Below are 15,753 nucleotides of genomic sequence, written 5' to 3'. Positions count from 1 at the left end.
TGCCTATACTTGTCAGCAAACAGTAATTGATAATGTTTTAAAATTTACTTCACTATGCTTACACCCCATTGAAATCTTATTTTTTTCTGCTTTATGACACCAAGGGGAAGTTTTTTGGTTTTTTTTTTTTTTGCTATTGCTGTTTGTTTGTTTTGGGAGATGGTCACACAAGGTTTTCCATCTTGGTTGCATATGTATATCATCAGTAAGCTTATTTCATTAAGCAAAAACAATTAAATAGTGATGAATAAATGTGAATTATTCATGCTGTTCACATGGGTTATAGTCCTCCTAGATGCAGTTCAGGCAAGTGCTTATGAAACAGACTGGCCTTGAGCTACATCCCCAAGGTCAAACCTTGGATGCTATTTAAACCAACAGGGGTGTCGGGTTTTATATAGGGACAATTGGATTGCATCCCAGAGGTATAGTTGTACATGCAGAATCACATACGACTATTTTCTAACTATTTCAAATGATATGTGGAAAATGTATTTCCCAAAGATAGAGATGGAAAAAAATCACAAATAGCTAAAACACTTATGCAGTTGTTAAATCCAATGCTGGTAAAATTATATTGCACTAGGAAGTATGGTTGAAAAAGGATACCAGCAGCATATTTCTGTTATTTTGGTACATATGCATTATGTAAATGTATTATATGTTATATTAAATATATATTTTAAGAACTGTGAAGTCATTCATCTTAAAAAATGGATATAAAGAAAAAAACCTATCAAATTGTCTCATCACAAACAAAATTTCATGCCCCTCAGGACTTATATCACACAGTCATCTTTCAGAATACAGGTTTCACAAATCTTTAGCTACTGAATTTAGGAATATCCATGATTTTTTCATTGTGGAAGTTTCTGTAAAAACTGAAGTCACATTAAATACCTGTGAGGATGAGATAGTGATGACACAAATATGATTCTCCTCAGCATTTCTTAAGTTTCATCCCAGTTGACTAGAAGTCAAAACCACCAAAAGTCAAGATGGCTGCATCATTCATATTTATTCTAAGCAATAGTACTCTGGCATGAAGATACTGCTTCTAGAATAAATAACTGCATTCATTGGCATTGAGAAATACTACCTAGTTTTTCCTCTTTTTCCCAGCAACAGTCTGAGTGTCTGAATTGAAATAAGAGCTAATATTGATTTACTCATTCTAAAAACATTTGTTGAAAGCTGAGAATTGCACTATGCCTGGAAACATCCCTTGAAAGATTTCACAAGCCACATGGCAGATACACATAAATGTCCTTAGAAATAATTAAAGATAAAATTAGACACAATAAAAAAGCTCAATCTCTGTGTAAAGATATACAGGAAGCATTTCAGGAGGCAAGGCACCCTTGTCTGTCTTTAAAGTTTAGAGGAAATTTAAACCTAGAAAATGATGACAGCCCAGTCACCAGTGAGGTTGTACAAAGAGAACTGGTGATACTTGGAAAAGATTCCCATCAGTAGCAAGACAAAACATAGTCGTGAATAAGAGGAAGTACAGAACACAAAAATTTATGAGAATTGCTTCTCCGTCTCCAGAGACTGTAGTGGCGTCCTCAGGCTCTGCTCACATGAGTAGCTGGTCCCACCATAGCACACCTAGGTACCAACCCAACAGATTTTCTTCAGCCTCTTTATGTGCTCCAAAACCCCAAACAATGACCATGAACTCCTTGGGCCCTAGTGAATTCATTAGATTCATTGGGCAAATATATGGTAATACTTATGAATATGACTTATATATAGTTTTAAAAGCCTTCATTTCTGTGGGCACTCTCCTTTTCCCTGTAAATAAATAGTCTATCTAACTTTAACCATCTCCTCTATTCCACCATCAGCTTTCCTTCTGAGAGCAAGCACCCTTTCCCTACAGGGTTTCATTCACATAACTCATGTGCATAACAGATTACAGTTTATGAATGATTCACACTCAGGTGACCTCATTCATCCCTGGCATTTCTCTGAACTGAGATGGTTTCTATTTCCATTTTCTAGAGGAGAAGAATGATGTCTACACATTGCAGTGAACTGTGTACCTGGTAATGAGGATGAGGGAACAGAAGGGGTTGAGACACTTCACCATAGTCAGAGGTCTGTTAAAATAGAGAAACCATTCAAGAAGTCTGGGTGGAGCCCCAGATGAGACAAGTTTACCAACTTTCCAGGACACATCTCTCTCCAGATCACACTTTGAACACAGGCAGCCTGGAGGGTGCAGCTGGTTTGGGGTTGGCTTAAATTGTATTGCTGCCATAAGAGGCTCAATGACTTTACATAATAAATTTCCATTTCCTCATTGGTACAAAGAAAGGTTTACAGTAGGTTATCTCTAGCATGTCTTCCTTTTCCAAAAATCACATAGTTTCTATTTTTTCATTGATGGGAATTCTTTTATTTCCCCCTGTACTAAGGTGTTTCAATATTTAAGTTTAATGTTAATAATAAAATAAGGAGAGGGTAGCAAAAAAAAAAAAAAGTCCTTAAAAGCAGGTTTCTTTTTGAAAATTCTGTTTTCTTATATAGATTTGCTGCTTGTCTGTGACTCGATAGGCAATTCATATGTGATTGTTCAAATAACTGTATGCATGGATACCTTGATATTTACATAAGGGATTACCCACAGCAATGAGGCAGGTTTACATTTGTTTACGTGAGGAAATACTTGGAAGGATTATTTAACTGCCTTGCAAATGTTGCCCTCTGGTGGAAGGATATGTTAACACATTAAAAACAATCGTAACCCTTAATTATGTAATTTACACTACTGTTTCTTTTTTTCTTTTCTTTCTTCCTTTCTTACACTTTTCTCTGTTAGTATCTGTTAAAATTAAATTTACAACTAAAAGTGTAGAATCTCTCTTGTGGGCAATGTGTTTGCAATGTCAAACTAATTACTAAATTTCTGCTACAGACAAGTTGATTGCTTGAAAATCTCTCACTTGAACACAAAGGAAATTTCACTGTACTAAGGTTTAGAAATGTCAGCTAATCTTACACAGGGGGATGGCTTAAAATATGACTGCACAATAGATTAAATTGTTATGCTCTTGTAAGTTGTGTTTCCTCCCATATCACTGTATACACATTTATACATTGCAGTGAACTGTGTACCTGGTAATGAGGATGAGGGAACAAAAGGGGTTGAGACACTTCACCATAGTCAGAGGTCTGTTAAAATAGAGGAATCATTCAAGAAGTCTGGGTGGAGCCCCAGCTGAGGCAAGTTTATATATGTGTGTGTGTATATATATATATATTATAGGTGTCATGTTTGGCATCATATTGAAAGTTATACATAAACTGTGCCTAGGGGTGTTGTTATCACAAGGCAAAATTTTCAGTTCTTCCAAGTATCTCAAGTGGATCATTTTGTTTTTTGTAGACATTTAGCCCTACTTTGGCTTCACCCTTTGCTTGGTCACAGTAAACTCATGAGTTCAGTGAGCAAAGCATAAAGTGCATATTCTCAAAGAAAGAAATACATTTCAATGCTTTCTGGTAGTGCGGCTTTATTTGCCTCTGGATGCTTAAGTAAATGTTCACTGTAATAACCCCACACGTCTTTCAGGTTTAGGCTAAGTAAGCTCCAGGATTCAGCTTGACTCTTTTCTTATCAAGGGTTTTTAAGTGGACAGTTTTGAGTTCAGCTTTATTTAATTTTACTTTGCAGTGTTATCCTCAGAGACTTTTAAAATAAATTATCATTATACAATTTCTTGAGTGACAGAAACAGAAGAAATAATTCATTTTGGGTTCCATGTGCAGAGCACAACTATGCTATTGTGTTTAGTGGCCTAATATAAAATCTTTTTCAATTTCTCTGTCATCTGCGTAAGTAAAAATATATAAACAGGAAATGTTAAATAAATACACATTCCTGGGGCTAGGGAGATGGCTCAGTGGACTTCTTGCTGTTCTTCCAGAGGACCAGAGTTCAATTTCCAGCACTTACATTAGGCAACTCAAAACCAACCACCTGTAAATCCAGTTCCAGGGTATCTGACACCATCTTCCAACTCTACAGGCATCTGCGTGTACTTGAATATATATACACAGGTATAAACACATACATATAAGTGAAAATAAATCTCTAAGAATATGTATTCTTGCCTTAGCTATATATATGTATATTTGTTTTTCTTTGGGATTAAAGTGCTGGGATTAACAGCATGCGCCACCACTGTTAGTTATTAGTGGCGCTCTTACAGAGCGAGGACATGTCATGAAACACAACAGAATCCACTAACAAGAGTTTCATTAAGATGAGAGAGACAGACGAGTGCTCAGGTCTGCGGAAAAGACACGTGTGGAGAAGAAGAAGAAGGAAGCCAGGAATATGGCGCCAGCTTATAAAGGCTGGGTGGCGCATGCGTAAACAGGTCGATGTGGCTACTCCGCGAATGCACAGATCACATGGTTGTGTTGCACGCTCTTAGGCAACCATGCAAAGCCATGGGGTCCTGGTCATGCCTTGGCCCGGAAATGGCTATTTTGACCCGGAACTGGCTAGGCCGAAGTGTCTAGGTCTGCTGGACACGCACAACCGTGGGGTGTGTGGTGGGTCTATCAACCACCATCCGGCTATATATTTTAATCATGAAAAATGTATGCATATAATCACATGTAAAACGTACCCTTTTGTGTGACCCAAATCTATATTTATGATTAAAAGAATTAGATATTAAATTTATAAGAACAGATACTACATACACTTGATGCTAGCCAAAAGGCTGAGAAGCGATGGCGCTGGCGCACGCCTTTAATCTCAGCACTTGGGAGGCAGAGGCAGGCAGAATTTTGGGAGTTCAAGGCCAGCCTGGTTTACAGAGTGATATCCAGGAAAGGCACTAAGCTACACAGAGAAACCCTGTCTCGAAAAACAAACAAACAAAAAACAAAACAAAACAAAAAAAAAAAAGAATTAGATATCTTATTCTTTCTATACTCAAGAGAAAATTAACATACTTCAGACTATGCCCCTGGGCCTGGAATAGCCTGTGTTTTAAAGCAAACAGAAACCACTTAGCAGAAATAATAAGAATAGCAATTATGTTCGATGCCAGGAAATAGCTTCCATGTTTGAGTTCCTCAGTCATCATTCTCCACAGAGTCTGCTGACACATCCCAAAAGAAGTTTGAAATCATTGGTCTCTTTGAAACCCTACAAAGCATTTCCTTAGAGGAAAAGTTATAGTCACATAAGGATTGACTCGTGGAAAGTAAGATTAAAAAAGAGGTACAAACTATATACATATAAAAAATACATTCCCATTATTAAAAAAGCTAAGGCAGGGTTTATCATGGCTTTATGATATTTCTTGACCTTCTTTCTTTCTTTTTCTATTTTCTTTCTTTCTTTTTTTTTTTTTTTAGATAAGGTCACACTATGTAGCCTTGACTGGCCAGGAACTCAGTATGTAGACCAGGCTGGATTTGAACTCACAGAGATCCACCTGCTTCTGTCTGCTGAGGCCTGGGGTTAAAAGTGTGTGCTACCGTGCTTGGTGCTCTGGTGCTTCACAGATGAATAAAAAGATTAAATTACAAAGAAGATGTGCTGGTATTAGGGTGTGTCTTTCTCTCCCTTTGGACCCTGTAATGATCTCATTCTTTTTCTGTCCTGGGCTATTGAGTCTCTCTCTCTCTCTCTCTCTCTCTCTCTCTCTCTCTCTCTCTCTCTCTCTCTCTCATCACATACTGACATGTGCTACCTTCCCTGAAAGAAGTTATCCAACATTACTGAAATCTCCCAGCTGTCAGTCAACATCTAGAGAGTTTATAACTTCGCTCTATCTTCTACATTATTTGTACTACAACAAATGACTACTGAGTGCCCAACCCCAATTGCTGCATCTGCAATGCAACCCCTACATCCAAGTCTCAAGCAACATTGTGGAAACCAGCGGCAGAAAATTGGTAAAAGTTAGAGGACAAAGGTGTCTTTTGTGAGGTAGTGTTTTCTATATATGACAGGGAAGCTGCATCTGTGAAATCTTAACAATATGGCTGTCCAACCAACACCTGAGCAATAAGGATACCAGGTGACGTGCAATTGTGGATGGGTAAATCAGTCAAGGCTTCACCTTTAGATGAAGAATTATAAGTAATCAATGGGTGCTGAGAGAGAGAGAGAGAGAGAAAAAGTCTTCTCCATGATGAGCCTTGATAGGTTATACAACCTCAAGTGGCCAACCCTAAACATATGTACATATGAGCAACAGTAAACTATTCAGTTTACACACACACACACACACACACACACACACACACACACATCACATCACATCACATCACATCACATCACATCACATCACATACACCACTAATTATAGAAGAAGAGTTCATAAAATTGAGAGGAGGTTGAAGGGGGATACAGAAGGAATTCAAAGGAAGAGAGAGAAGGGTGTAAGTGATGTAAACATAGTACTCATGTATGAAATTCTCAAAAAAATTCAAGCAAACTAAATAAATAAATGAATATATCATCAAAAGCAGAGAATGGAGGTCTTTCCCACTTTTAGAATAATTACAGTGATGTTTCCCAACCCAAAGATTGAAATACATAGTATTTTTTAATAGAACAGACAATGTAACCAGGCTGTAAGTATTTTCTAACCATAACTAGAGAAAACAAGGTCTCCAGAGTGGTGGTCATGTTTCTCTAGCTGCTGCACTGTAGTGGCAATAAAAAAAAAGATTACTTTAATTGGTCCAGACAAATGACTCATTGCAATGAACATTTGCCAATGGGGCTGATTGAACAAAAGGGTATAGTGTGTGCCACACCACAGGTCCCGAAGCCACTAGAACAAATGAAGAGGTGTTGGAGAGGCAGGAAGATGGGAGAGTGAGATGGGTTTTTTGTTTTGTTTTTAAATTTTTGTGGAGATTTCTTTTGGGGGGCAACACTGCAGGGGTGAAAGGTGGATATAGAGGGATTGGGAGGTGAGTGGGATAGTGGTGCATGTTGTGACATTACCAAAGAATCAATAAAGAATTATGTTAAAAAATGTGAAATTACTGGAAAGTGATGGTTGAACAGGTTTCCAGGAATGCTAACATTTCATGCACAATTTTCCCTGGAAAAATGAACACGTGCACCAATAGGACATGATAAATAAGGTGTGCCATCCTTGGCATAGCATCTGCCTTAGAGACTGTAGTAACTGGCAATGCACTGGAATAATTTCAGTAGAGAGTGACAGTCTTGTCGCACATTTGTGATGGAGAAGCAGAGGCAGAGGGCTGATCAAGCCTTGCTGAAATGCTGGAATGCTATCTTTAACTGGACAGAGCCAATGAGTTTCTTTTAATTAATATTTTAGCCTATTTGAGTTAGATTTTCTTTATTTGTAGAGCATCCTGATAAACTATTATAATGGTTAGTTTTTATTATTAACTTGAACCAAACTACAGACACCTTGTGTAGATGACAGTGTGTGTGTGTGTGTGTATGCATATGCATATGGATGTATATACATGTGTATGCTTGTGTCTGTATTTGTGTACAGGTATGTATATGTTTTGCTTCTGTCTGTGTATGTGTCTCTGTGTGTGTGCTTGTATTTTTATGTGTATGTGCGTATGTGTATATGTACGTGTGCTTGTGTATGTGTACTTATGTGTGTCTATGTATATGCATGTATGTATGCCCATGATTGTGTATGTAGGTGTATATGTGTATCTTTGTGTATATATGTATGTGTATATGTGTGTTTGTTTATGTCTATATGTTTATATGTGCAGGAGTATAGCACAGTATTAATCAGAGTGTAAAAGAATAAGTCATTGTGGGGCCCCATCATCTCTTTGGAGACTTCAAAGTTGCTGTTAGGTGTGGTCATGGTTCTCTGCAGAAAAATGATAGAGACTTAAACATTAAACCATGTACAGGCAGCTAGATGGAGCCTTTTTTCTAGAATTATTTAGTACTCTATATGACCATTAATATCATGACAAAAGTTTTAAATATATATTAATCTTACAAATTTTGATATAAAATTCATATCTTAATAAAAGTTTTAAAGAATCAAAATAGAACCAAAGAATTATGAGATTAGTGGCAATAGAATAGTCCCTTAATTTTGTTTTTTCTTCTGTCCTATATCAGGTGGCTCTTCTGACATGATACAGATATTTTGGATTTCCTTTTAATGAGCATGCTTTGGTTTAGAGAAGGAGAGAGCCATTCTCCAACTCCAAAGCCAGCTTTAATTTTTAATTGAACTGGGACTACATAAAAACCATTTGTGTTAAGTGTCTGTAGAGAAGGGAAGAAACAAATATTCAGGAAGACTTATGAACTTTTATATGTGATATACCAATAGGCCAATTTACTCTTTTTTCTTGGGACATGTTTTTTTTTCTGGATGATTTGTCCTTTTTCTTCAGATGTCTCATTTGTCCAGTGTTCTTCAGATTCCGAAGCCTTCATTCTCCTGAAAGACAAAAACAAAAACCCTTTACCTAATCCTAACTTTGGGGAAGTTCCCTTTTGGCAAGTTATATCTGATTAAATGAAAAGCATTTGTTAAATTGGATGGTCATGCTGGTTGATGAACTATCACCTCTTCTAATTAAGAGTGCTCTTGTTCAAATTGAACCTTTATCAATTTTGATGATATCCAAAAAGCTTATCTTCTCCTGTAGAAACAAAAGCAGAACCTTGTCCCCAACGTAACACATATCCTGGTTTCCATTCTGAGGTCAGCACATCCTTAAAGTATATACGCTGATTTAATTCTGTAATTTTTTTCTATTATCCAATGACTCTCCGCAGCTGTTGTTCCTTTCTCATTAGCATTGAGAAAATTCAAAGTTATTAGAGCATTATGTAATCTATTTCTGGGGGGGTTGTTACCCTTTTCTGTTTATTTAGCATATCCTTTAGAGTTCTGTTTGATCTTTCTATAACTGCTTGGCCTGTAGGAGTATGTGGTATACCTGTAAAATGCTTTATATTGTAATAAGCAAAAAACTGTTTCATTTTAACAGAGACATATGCTGGCATTGTCAGTTTTAATTTGTGCAGGTATACCCATGATGGCCATAACGTCTAGTAAATGTGTGATTACAGAATCAGCTTTTTCAGTACTCAAAGCAGTTGCCCATTGAAATCCTAAATAAGTATCAATGGTATGGTGTACATATTTTGAATTTCTAAATTCTGCAAAGTGAAACATACCCATCTGCCAGATTTCATTCCTCTGAGTACCCTTTGGTTACATCCTGCTGGTAATGGCATCTGATTGTAAAAGGAACAAGTAGGACATTTCCTTGGCTTGTTGCCAGGTAATGGAAAAACACTTTTTTAAACTTTTACTATTGACATGTTTTTTATGAAATTCTGAGGCTTCCAGCACATTTCCTATCAATAATTTATCAATCTCAACATTACCTCATGCTAGAGGGCCTGACAGACCCATATGGGATCAGATGTGAGTTACATATAAGAAATGCTTCCTATTTCTGATTATATCTTGTAACTGAATAATTGGTGAAGTTAATTCTGATGCATCAGGGAAAATTCTGCAGTCTCAATATATAATACCACTCTTTCAGAATACTGAGAGTCAGTAATTATGTTGAGAGGTCCCGAAAAATCCATTAATACCAACAGCATAGCATACAGTTCTGATTTTTGAACTGAATTGTAAGGACTTTGAACCACTTTATTTAAATTTTCTGATTTTTAACCTGCCTTTCCTTGTTTTTTTCATCTGTATAAAATGTACAAGCTCCAGATATAGGTGTTTCCTGTACAATATGAGGCAAAATCCAATCAGCTCTCTTTATAAGTTTCATTCTATTACTTTTGGGATATTTGCTGTTAATCTCTCCCAAAAAATTAGTACAAGCTCTTTGCCAAGGTTCACTTTTTGCCCATAATTTTTCAATGTCCTCCTTAGTTAAAGGTACGACAATTTCTGCTGGGTCTATTCCTGCTAATTGACAAAGTCTCAATTTTCCTTTTAAAATCAACTCAGAGATCTTTTCCACATAAGTTTTCAATTTTTTACTCTGTTTATTTGGTAGAAATATCCATTCCAATAAAATATCTTCTCTGTGCTTTAAAATTGCAGTAGGAGAATGCTTAGAGGGCAAAATAACCAAAATGCAATCAATCTTTGGAGCCACACTATCCACATGTGCATCCTGTATTTTCTTTTCTACCAAGGCCAATTCTCTCTCAGCTTCAGCTGATAATCTCTTGAACTATTTAAGTCCTTGTCACCTTCTAACGTTTTGAACAAATTACTCAGTTCATTATTTTTTACCCCAACAACAGTCCATAGACAGGAAATGTCTCTGAATAATCTTTGAAAGTCATTAAGAGTCCATAATTGATCTCTCTTAATTTGCACTTTTTGGGGTCTAATTTTTTGTAGATTTATTTTATATCCTAAATAATTAATAAAATATCCTCTTTGTATCTTTTCAGGAGCAATTTGTAATCTCCAACAAGGCAAAATTTTCTTTACTTCTTCAAACATTATTTCTAAAGTATCCACATTTGAATCAGCTATTAAAATGTCATCCATGTAATGGTAAACTATAGATTGAGGAAATTGTTTATGTATTACTTCCAATGTCTGTCGTACAAAATATTAGCACAGGATTGGGTTATTTAACATTCCCTGTGTGAGAATCTTCCATCATTATCTCTTAACAGGCTGAGAATTATAATAAGTAGGCACAATGAAGGCGAATCTTTCTCTGTCTTTTTCTTGTAAGGGTATTGAGGAGAAACAGTCTTTTAAATTGATAACTATAAGAGGCCATCCTTTAGGTAACAGAGTAAGCAAAGGAATTCCGGAGTGTAGAGAACTCATTGCCTGAATTACCTTGTTAATTGCTCTTAGGTCTGTTACCATTCTCCACTTACCAGATTTCTTTTTAATAACAAATACAAGAGAATTCCAAGGGCTGGTTGATTCTTCAATATACTGAGCATTTAACTTTTCTTCTACCAGCTCTTCTAAAGCCTGGAGTTTCTCTGTTGTTAAAGGTCATTGATGAACCCATACAGGCTTGTCTGTTAACCATTTTAAAGGTAGAGCTGTTGGTGTCTTTGAAAGATCAGCAGCTGTTGTGTCCTGTTCTTGTACAATCTGGATGGCTGGTGACCACTTATTAGAATAATACCTTCAAATATTTCTCTCAGAAACATGTGTTAGTTTATGGTTTGTTTCTGAGGTTGGAGGAATGTTAATCTGGATATTCCATTGTTGTAATAGATCATGGCCCCATAAATTCATGGCTATATTAGCCACATATGGCTTTAATTTTCCTCTCTGTCCTTCTAGCCCTATACATTTGACCCATCTTGCACTCTGTTTCACTTGAGAGAATGTTCCAATCCCTAAAAGCTGAACATTTACCTCCTGAAGAAGCCAATTTGGATGCAAAGATTCTGGTGCAATTTTTGTTACATCCGCACTTATGTCTACAAGACCCTCCATGAGAACGACATTTATCCATATTTTTAATTTTGGTCTTTGTTCATTTATAGAATTTTGGCCAAAATTTTGCTTTATGTTTTTTCCTGAATTTTTTGTTCTCTCTGCTATAGCTGTTCTATCACCCTGGATTTTTACAATAGGCATTAGGTTATTTAATTGCTCTGAGATGGGGTTCTATAATGGCAGGGAAAGACTGAACTGAATTTGCCATGGGTGCCTATGAGAGGCCCTTCAGGGAGTTTCCCAACAGCAAAGGCAAAGGATTACATTGTCTGTCCCTTGTTGATCTTCATTCGTTAGTCCAATGTTTGCCTTTACCATACCTTCTGCATAATCCAGAAGGGAGGGGTGTTCTGTTATAATTGTTCCTTGAAGAAACATTGTTTCTAGGAATGCTCTGTTTATAGTCCCCTTTTAGGTGGTCTTGTTTACTGCAATGAAAGCATCTGACATTACTATTTTTCTTCAAACCTCTTGAAATCACCTCTCCTATCCACATATCATCATGGTCATGAGATTCAATATTAATTGTATCTCAGATCCATTACTCCAAGGGCGCTGATCTTGCCTTAATGGCCTAATTACCCATTTGCATGCTGCATTGGCATTCTCAAAAGCCAGAGATTCAATTATTATCTGTCTAGCTTCTGAATTTGATATCATCTATTTACTGCTAAAGATAGCCTTTGTAAGAAATCCATAAAGGTTTCTTTTGGGCCCTGTATAACTTCTGTAAATGACTCAATTTTCTTCCTTGCTTCTTCAATTATGTCCCATGTATTCATGGCTGCCATCCAGCATAGAATTAGGGTGTGGTCATCATATAAAGATTGTCATTGTGTATCAGTGTAATTGCCTTCTCCAAGAAGTTTGTCCTTGGAAATTTTCATACCTCTAGGCCTACATTGTTGTTCTATAGTCTTAGCCACCTCTTTCCACCAGGTTCTCCATTGTAACTGTGGCCCAGCTTCTAGGACTGCTATAACCAAATCTTTTCAATCCTGAGGGATAATTCTATCACAAGTTGACCACAAGTTTAACATCTGCTTTACAAATGGAAAACACATACCATATGAGACTACAGCTTCTTTAAATCTCCTCAAATATAACATTTCCACTGGAGTCCAGTTAGGTTGCCCACAGCCTTGAACATTTGACAGTTCTTATAATGTTATCAGATAGATTAAGGTTCGTTGTTTGAAAACAGGCTGTTTCTCTGTAACCGTATAATTTAATGCTGAGATAGGTTCACCTTTAAATTCTTCTGTCGGGGTCTGAATTTCTCTATAATTTGTTGTAACAAGTTTTTCTAAAACTTTTATCTTGGCACTCAAATTAACCAACCTTTTTAATGCTAAAATAAAAACAATAAAACAAATAATATTCATAATTGATGTTATGTAAATCCCATCAACATTAATTATCCTCTCATTTAATTGTTCCATTTTCAGACTGCCTAATGTGTTATTAAACAGAGACCAAATATCCTCTATTGTAAAAATGTTTCCCATTTTTTAATGTGAGAAAAAAATTCTCTTTTAACTAATTCCTTCCTTTAAGTTATCTTAGTTGATTCACCAAGTCTGCCAACTGCATAGAACAGTAGAAGTCCAAGGGAGTTTCAAGGCAGCTTACCTGGTGTGGTAGCAATCGAGATGGGGATCTAAAGAGAGAGAGAGAGCCCACCACCCACCAAGAGAGAAGCCAAAGAGACTCCAGCCCATGTGGGGTGGAGACTCTGGCCACCTGCAGCTCTGGCCTGTGCCAAGGGCCCTGTAAGGCCACAGGCAGCTTTTTCATCCAGCTGTGTGCAGCTTGGGTCTGAGTGCCAGGCAAGCAGCTTTTTAGTGAATTCGTGCCACAAACATTAGGGCGCCAGATGTAAGATGAATTGCTAAATGGTCTTATTAATAAAAAAAAAAAACCCAGAGCCAGATATTGCGGTTAAAACTTAGAGATCAGAGGAATAGGACAAACCACAGCCAACCTCACCTGACCAATCCTCAGCCTCCAAAGAGACCTATTTCCTGTATACCCATGCCTATATGCCTTTCTGTCCCTGCCTTCTCACTTCTTCTCTCTGCCCAGCTACATCACTTCCTGTCTGTCTGTATAGACCTCCAGACCTCTATGGTTAGTGCTGGGATTAAAAATGTGTGCCACCATGCCTGGCTCTGTTCCCAGTGTGGCCTTGAACTCACAGAGATCCGGATGGATCTCTGCCTCCCAAATGCTAGGATAAAGGCATTTGCTACCAGTGTCTGACTTCTATGTTTAATATAGTGGCTGGCTTTTCCCTCTGATCTTCAGATAAGCTTTTTATTTGGGTACATAATATATTGGGGGACACAATATATCACCACAGTACACCCATTCTGTCTTAAAATTTTGTGTGAAACATCAGCCATTTTGAATTGATCTTCAGTTTAAACGATCATTTTCTCTTCCATATACTTATCCTGATTTTTATTTTATTTTTTTTTGTAGATTTCCATTTTTCAGGTCCATCAATTTTTAAGGCTTCTGCATTTATGTTTTTAAGTTCCAAGATCTCTGTACTCTCTGAACCCCCCTTTTCTTCCTTTTTAAAAATAACTTTTTAAAAATTATTCTTTGTATCTTTCACATCATACATCCCTATCCCACCCATCTGCCATCCCCTTGTATCTGCCCTCTGCCCTGAACTACTCCCCAATAAAACAAAATAAAATTTAAGATAAAAAAGGAAAATAGTGGAGAAAGGGGGAAGAAAGGGAAAATCTCATTGTGGAAGTTGCAGTGTGACACAGTGAGTCATACAGTAAACCCCTTTATCCACACATCTTTACAGGCATGCAGTCATTGCAAAGAATGATTGCTTTCATTAGAGGACCCTGGTCTCTGCTGCACTATTGACATTGGGCCCTCACTGGGACTCTTCCTGGACATCCCATTACTGCCCTGTGTTGTGGAGATCCTGTAGCCCTGGGTCTGTAGAACTATCCTACCCTAACTGTGCTCCAGCAGGTCACAGATGGGGTGAATGTTGGAATGGGTCAACACTTAACCCTGTGAATCCCCCTTTTTCTAATAGCATATTATTCTTGTTTGAAGGAAGTATTACTTTTCTTCTCCCCAAGAAAAATTTAAAACTTGTTGCTACAATTTAAACTCATCTTTAGACCTCCATTTCCATCAATGTTACATTGTTGCATTGCTTTAGATTATTTCAGGATCTTTTATCAAATATCTAGTAGTTTTTGGCTGTCAATTTTGTTTAAGATAAAGGCAAGATGGGCCTATCAGACTTGTCAGCCAGATTGTTCCTGCAGTCCTTAAGGTGTGGCCCAGTGGGTAGCAGTGGGTGGGTACCTTTTGGCTTTAATTTATGAGCTTCCCTCTATACAAGTCCTCCAGTTCTTTCATAGAGATGATTAGACCTTAGGCAAACAGCTTTCTAGAAGATAATTAGGGACTGGATAATTAGGGACTATTCTTGCCATTCATTCAGATTTTGATTTTTAGTCCCTTATTTCATTAAGGGCTCTCCTTCTAGATCCCTGCATGCCTGCTAGCTTTAAGGCTCACACCTATCTGTAGATTCATCCATAGAGATACATGTCCATTGCCTACCATGACTTCAAGGCCCATTTTCCTGGTTTTATAGGTTGGGAAAGAGCAATGTGCTCCTTATACAGACATGGAAGTTGAGTCTGGTGGTCCATGCCTGTCCTCCCAGAACTCAGACTATGACAGGAGGATTTCTAGTCTCTAGGACAGGAGAAGCTAAGTCAGAGGCCACATAACAAAATATAAACAATAAGAAAAGACTGGAACAATATGTCCTATTGATAGCTCAGGCCAGCAGCTCTGACAGTGCCAACTGAAACTCTTTTCAGTGTGTGCACAAATCAGGCTGCTATTTCTAAAGGGCGGTAGGTTTCATCTTTCTCCACTACCTAGGTCACTCCCCATTTTTCTATTGGTGTCAATCTGTCAAAATGTAGTCAACAATTTCTAGAATCTGTGGCCTTGGAACTCCTCTCTTTTTGTACCATTTTAGAAACTTCTGTATTGGGGCTGGAGAGATGGTGGTTCAGTGGTCAAGAGCACTTGTTGCTCGTTCAGAGGACCTGCAGTCCATTGATAGCCCACATGGTGGCTCACAATCATCTGTAACTCCAGTTGCCGGGGACCCACCTCTCTTCTGCTCCCTGAGGGCATCAGACATGCACTTAGACACATATATCGGCAAAACACCTGCAAGCAAAACACAAAGTAAAAATTACTTTAAAAAAAT

The 15,753-nt window shown here is 37.5% G+C and overlaps 1 pseudogene; it reads right to left on the bottom strand.

Moving 5' to 3' along the window:
- Nucleotides 1-4,637: 4,637 nt before the first annotated feature.
- On the bottom strand, nt 4,638-4,754 carry LOC131903248 (U2 spliceosomal RNA; annotated as a pseudogene).
- Nucleotides 4,755-15,753: the final 10,999 nt, after the last annotated feature.

The sequence above is a fragment of the Peromyscus eremicus genome, chromosome 1 (assembly GCF_949786415.1).
Source record: "Peromyscus eremicus chromosome 1, PerEre_H2_v1, whole genome shotgun sequence".
NCBI lineage: Eukaryota > Metazoa > Chordata > Mammalia > Rodentia > Cricetidae > Peromyscus > Peromyscus eremicus.
This window is presented reverse-complemented; position numbering and strand designations above follow the sequence as displayed.